Below are 6,000 nucleotides of genomic sequence, written 5' to 3' on the forward strand. Positions count from 1 at the left end.
GAAGCCTCCCTCCAAGAAGCTCGGAATTCTTCTTTCAAGAGGCTTGGAAGCATACTTTCAAAAGGCTCAGAAGCGTCCTTTCAAGATGCAAAGGAAGCCTCCTTTTAAGTGACTCGAAAGCTGCCATTCAAGATGCTTGAAGTCCTCTCTACAAGAGGCTCAGAAGCCTCCTATCAAGAAGTGCGGAAGCCTACTTTCAAGAGATTCAGAAGCTCCTTTCAAGAGGCTGGCAAACCTCCTTCCAAAGGGCTCCGAATTTTTTTTATCAAAAGGATTGGAAACCTACTTTGAAGAGGGGGTACCTGAATTAATGCAGAACTTCGAAGGGGTACCTCTTCAGAAAAAGGTTGAGAACCGCTGGTGTAGGGGAAGAGGTTTGGTTGTGGGCACCCCTACATATCTTTTGACAAACAACAGATGCTGTCATTCTGACAACCATCATTTGTTTGCTATAGTAACAAGATGTTTTGTGCTCAATATCAACCCAAATAGACATCTCTACTTAGAACTACGACAAAATGATTTTTTTCAAGAAAAACAATAATTGAGGTGAACCGGTCAAGGGCCGAAAACCTCATTAATAAAGATAATAAAAAAAGAAAAACAATACGAAAGTTTTTTTTTACCTTTTTCAACGTGTCATAAGTTAAAGTGATTCAATTGAAAAAATGAGTTCCATTCCAATGCGTATTTATACAGTAAATTTAATCTATTTTGAGGATCAATAACGATTGCCATCAAAATTTGAGAGCGAAATTTGTTATCTTCACATCACAAAAAGGCTGCGAAATACGGTTGTGGACACCCTTATTGGTTCGTTGCTGTAGTTGTCTCTTAATTTATTTTTAATGGCGTTTTCAAGCATTTTTTTTATTATTATTTAGATATAATTGATAGAAATAATGAGTTTAATTATTTATTAGGCATATCCAGTTATTGTACACATACTTTTTGGAACTAAAAGTGGACCGATTTGCTTGCAACAAGTTGCATTCGACGGGGAATCCTGTCCTATTGCTTTCTGTTGAATATTGGTCAAATAGGACTATCAAAATTTATGGCCAAAATATTTTTTTTTATAATGAACAAGAAAGGCACCATTACTGCTAGGGTCATAAGTCAAGTTTTTTTAATGCAATATACGTAAATCAATGGAAAAAAGTGCAATTTTAATCTTTTCTTATGTGATTGTTTTCAATATCCTCCCTAATGCACGAGAAATGCATGATCACTGCTAGGTGGATTGATCTGATTTTTTTAGTGCCTCCTGGCTATTAGAATAAACAAATTAATCCTTTTCTTTAAATTTAAGTTGTTTTTTCTGTCGAGTTTTTAAGGGTGCTCACAACCGAATCACAAATGTACAAAAATGTCAAATTTGGAAATTGTCAATAAAATTTCCCAAATCGTCGAAATCAACATTATTTCTTCGCTAATAGTTAGTTAAAGCATTAGAAAATTTAAATCAATCCACTTAGCAGTGATTATGCTTTCCTCGTGCATTGGGGAGGATATTTAAAACAATCACAATAAAAAGGTCTAAAATGGCATTATAGGTACACGGCCGCTAACCGCAAGTCAAGCACATCTGTATATGGGCCTCCATATACAGATGTGCTCGACTTGCGGTTAGCGGCAGTACATGGGCTTCATTTTTTCATTGATTTACGTTCATTGCATTCATTTATATGCAACCACAGTAGGAAAACCTGATTAATCACCCGAGTGGTAATAGTACCTTCCTCGTTTCTTAAAAAAAAAAATGTCGTAGATTTTGATCCTATAGTCCGATATAATTTTTTTTTGTCTTTATTGTCGAGACTTTCAGCCCAAGGCTGGCTCGTCTCGTTCAAGTCCGATATAACCAATTTTCAATAGGAAAAAATAGAACAGGATTCCCCGACGCATGCAACTTGTTGCAAGTAAGTCGGTCAACGTTTAGCTATAACAAATGTGTGTACAATAGGGTGTCCCAAAATTGGACAATGTCTGGAATGTTGGGGGCTCAACCCTCAAATGAAAGCTTAGGGTATAACATAAAAAAAAATTGTTCTGTGTACGACAACTTTGGGAAATGACTTTTAGGGGTAGCCACGACGCATTTTATGAAAAAAGCGCATTTTTATAGGGAACATCGAAAAAAATGGTATATTGGAAAGTCAAAGGAACCCATCCATTTCATATTTTTGCCTTTCTCGTACAACAAAGTTGTACCGAAAGGCTATCATTTCACTCCAAAATCGAACTGTTTATAGAAGTCTCGGAGACCCATGATGTTATATACCAATCGACTCAGCTCGTCGAACTGAGCAAATGTCTGTCGGTCCGTATGTATGTGTGTGTGCACACGAAAACCGAAAAACATTAGTCACTTTTTCATATAGTAATCCTTAACACAGCAAACCAGCAATCGTATAAGAATGTACAAATTAAATTATATATATTCACAGATCAGATTGTAATCATTATAGATCCAGCAGAAGATGTGAGAAATTGTAGAAAGGTTACATGTAATGCAAATGTACAATCTAATTACAATCTATGTCATAAGTTGTAAATATGTAAATTTAAACTCACAACGGAATTATATATCGCGCAAATATTTGAAAAATTGCATACATGTGCATCTACAATGTCGTTAAGATTTGATTGTTAAAACCTCTGTTATAATGATTTCAAATATACTTACAACAACTCTGTTGATCCTTAAATGTTCAATAAAATATTCTTTTTCAAGAATATTAAAAAGAACACATTTGTCATTGTCATTAAACACAATTCAAAGACAAATATCAAAAGCGGTAGTTGTTTTATACAAATACATTCCTCAACATTAAACAATCGGTAATCACCCAGTCAATGTCTGTGAGCTACATAGCTACATAGAGCTACATGAAAATGATAATTCAGTTATTTTTGTACTATTGGCCAGAATTCTAAGGGAACCTTTTCGCACCCATTTTCCATGAACTGTGTTTTTCCGTACATCTGTACTAGCTATGTATAACTAAACCTTCAAAGGTAGATTCTTAATAGAATACTTACTGTTATTTGTCTTTAGGCATAGTAAACAACCTGGTGTTGTTTTTAAGTACTCACTAAATGGATAGAAATTTAGCAACCAGAAAGAGAGTACTATTAGTCGTTTTATTCCATATTTTGTTCTCAACAATAAATTCACAACATCACTGCGATCTATAGAACACTTAAGATATACAATAAACACGCTTTTAGGGAAAACAAACTTTGAGGGCAATTTTGTTATATTGACAACGTTGTATTTCTCCTCTTAGAGATGATAATATTATGATGATATTATACACGTCAATATGAAATTATGCATGTGTTCAATTAAATCGCATATACTGATTTATGCAATCATTATCGACAATGTTGTATAAGATGTAATGGAATTTCTTTTCCAGATTGTATTCGCAGATGCAATATTATCATTAGGTATAAATGATTGCTTAACAACTGCGTACACATGGAGGAATCAGGTAGCTTCTGGACTATGAACTAGAAGGTCAAAGGATCGAAACTGGAAGCTAGAGGCTAAATTTATAACATAAATATATACATTAACTATTAATCAACTAACAGCATGTCACATAATGATTATGTTTCGACCTAAGAAATATTTTTGTTGCAAATACAATAACACGTATGTTTTTATGATAATATAATGTATGTATTATGATGTATGTTTGAACTGTTTTTTACTATTCTAGATTTAAAGTTGTAACAGTCCAATTATGCAACTTTATAACTGAACATATGCGATCTCTGATAAAAACCAACATGATATATATTATATATTGATTAAATTGAAATCGGAATACGTCGTATATCTTGTTATGCCATAACACTGATTTGTACGTATATGGCCTCTACTTTTGTTCACATAGAAGGAATCTATGCATTTTATACAATCAAATAGCTTCGTATAAGAGTACATTGAACAGAACTGAGAGTTAGTTATGTGAACCAATTTGTTGACTAAGAACCGATTTTCTCGCAACAAGTTGCATTCGACAGAGCACAAAGCCTTGTTGATCACTATTGAGATTGATAACGATCGACCATTGCGTTTAAAAGTTATTAAGGTTGGTGTCTTAGCTAAATGCGAGAAAGGCAGTATCACCACTCGGTGAATTAAGTTGGGTTTTTACAATTAACTTGGGAGTTTAACTTTATGGTAAAACATTGATACGGCATGTTTTAGGTCTATATATTTTTCACAAATGCTTTAAATGCTCTGAAATGATTCATTTGAGTGCTATAATGGAAACCCAACAATAGAATAGCAGTAACATGACTGACTACAATTAGTTAGTCTATAGGAAAGTGTTCAAATAAACTGATGGATGTGACTTTAAAACTATCAAAAGTTATGTTCAGCTATCGTGCCATGGTTTTTCGAGCTGTGGAATGTTTCTCGATAACATGAAAATAATTGTTTTCTGTTCCAACTTGATTTTTTGGCAAGAACGATTCTGTGGAGTAAATCCAACTAGATCATTTTGATATCAATTTATCATATTTGTCATTTTGAAGCCTCTAAGCTTTGTTTTTAATCGGATACAAAAAGCGAAAAAGTGCTGCACGTGTGAACCGACCTGAGGCGACCTTTAAGGCGTTGTTCTAAAATTGTGTTTATCTTTTCACTCTGATCCACAGAAGGGCACTAAATATATTTTGCCTGTAAAAGTTGGAAATTTTAGGGAATTTGGGGTCAAATAAGCATCGAAATGCAAATCGAATCGTAGCAGTCATTGATGATGGAGGGACGTATTTTCGGGATAGAAAAAAATGGATTTTGCCGCCAAAATTTTATCCCCGAGTTGGTTTTCAAATAGTATGTTCTTTGTAGTCCGTAGAGGCTGTTATGAAGTGATGCAATAGAGTTGTCCCGCCTGAGTACCATCGCAGATCATAAGTTGCGGATATCTGAAGTATGGTAACAACAATCGCTTAACTGCTAAACAAGCCAACAAGAAAGCGATGATGACGCCGACTGCTGTGGAATTTGTCTAACAATAGCTGGATTTCGAATCATTGTGCCAAAAGGTGAAAGAAGTCGGCATTCTGTTGGTCAACCAGAGTGCATCGCGTCGCAGATGAGTGCCGATGGTTTCGGACCTGGAATCACACCCGGCAATGCCTGCGAACCCCTTCTAGTTGATGTGGGTGGGTTGAAAGCAGAAATGGAGAAAATGTGAAATTCAAGTATCACTGACAAATCGAATGCCATCAAGATATCCCGACGAAGAAAAATGGTTTTGATAGTGACCAATCGTGCCCTGTCTCAAATGTCCATAACGTCTTGAACGATTCAACGGAGATGGAAAACAAATCAAGGACTCAAACATTCCATTTTATCAAACACTTTCAAACACAGCTTTTCAAGACATTGGCTCAAAACTGAAGCATTCTCAAAACACACTGATGTGAAGAAAGGATCTCGTGCACAGAAATTTGGTGAGAGAATTCCATTATATACAATTAAATTATATCCCGTTATTTATATAAAACATTTAAAAAAAAGTATACATAATTATCAGGGCACCCGATTGAAGCGATTTGGGAAGAGTGGAATCGCCAACTTCCTATTGTTAACATCTCGTGGATAAAGGGCGGGCTCTTCTCCCCATCTATTGGGTCAATGTGGGTAACGAGGGCTAGATTATATTATTGTATGTACGAACTTTCTTCTGCAAGGAGATTCTCTATTCATCCCGTGGATTCGCATAAGTGTCTTTGCTCATGGAACCACTCCACCCATTTTTGGCCCTTCATACAGGAGTTTTATGAAATACATACAATAGTATTATAATCATGATATTATTATATTATATTATTGATATTATTGTCCCAAAGTTTTGAATAGATATTGATAAATGTTTGCCGAACAAAAACTAATGAAATAAATCGTTTTGTAAATGTTTTATTTGGTTATTTATTGAGTAAAAAGAATTTTTCAAAACTTTTGAATAGCAC

This window comes from Armigeres subalbatus, chromosome 2, assembly GCF_024139115.2.
Source record: "Armigeres subalbatus isolate Guangzhou_Male chromosome 2, GZ_Asu_2, whole genome shotgun sequence".
Classification (NCBI taxonomy): domain Eukaryota; kingdom Metazoa; phylum Arthropoda; class Insecta; order Diptera; family Culicidae; genus Armigeres; species Armigeres subalbatus.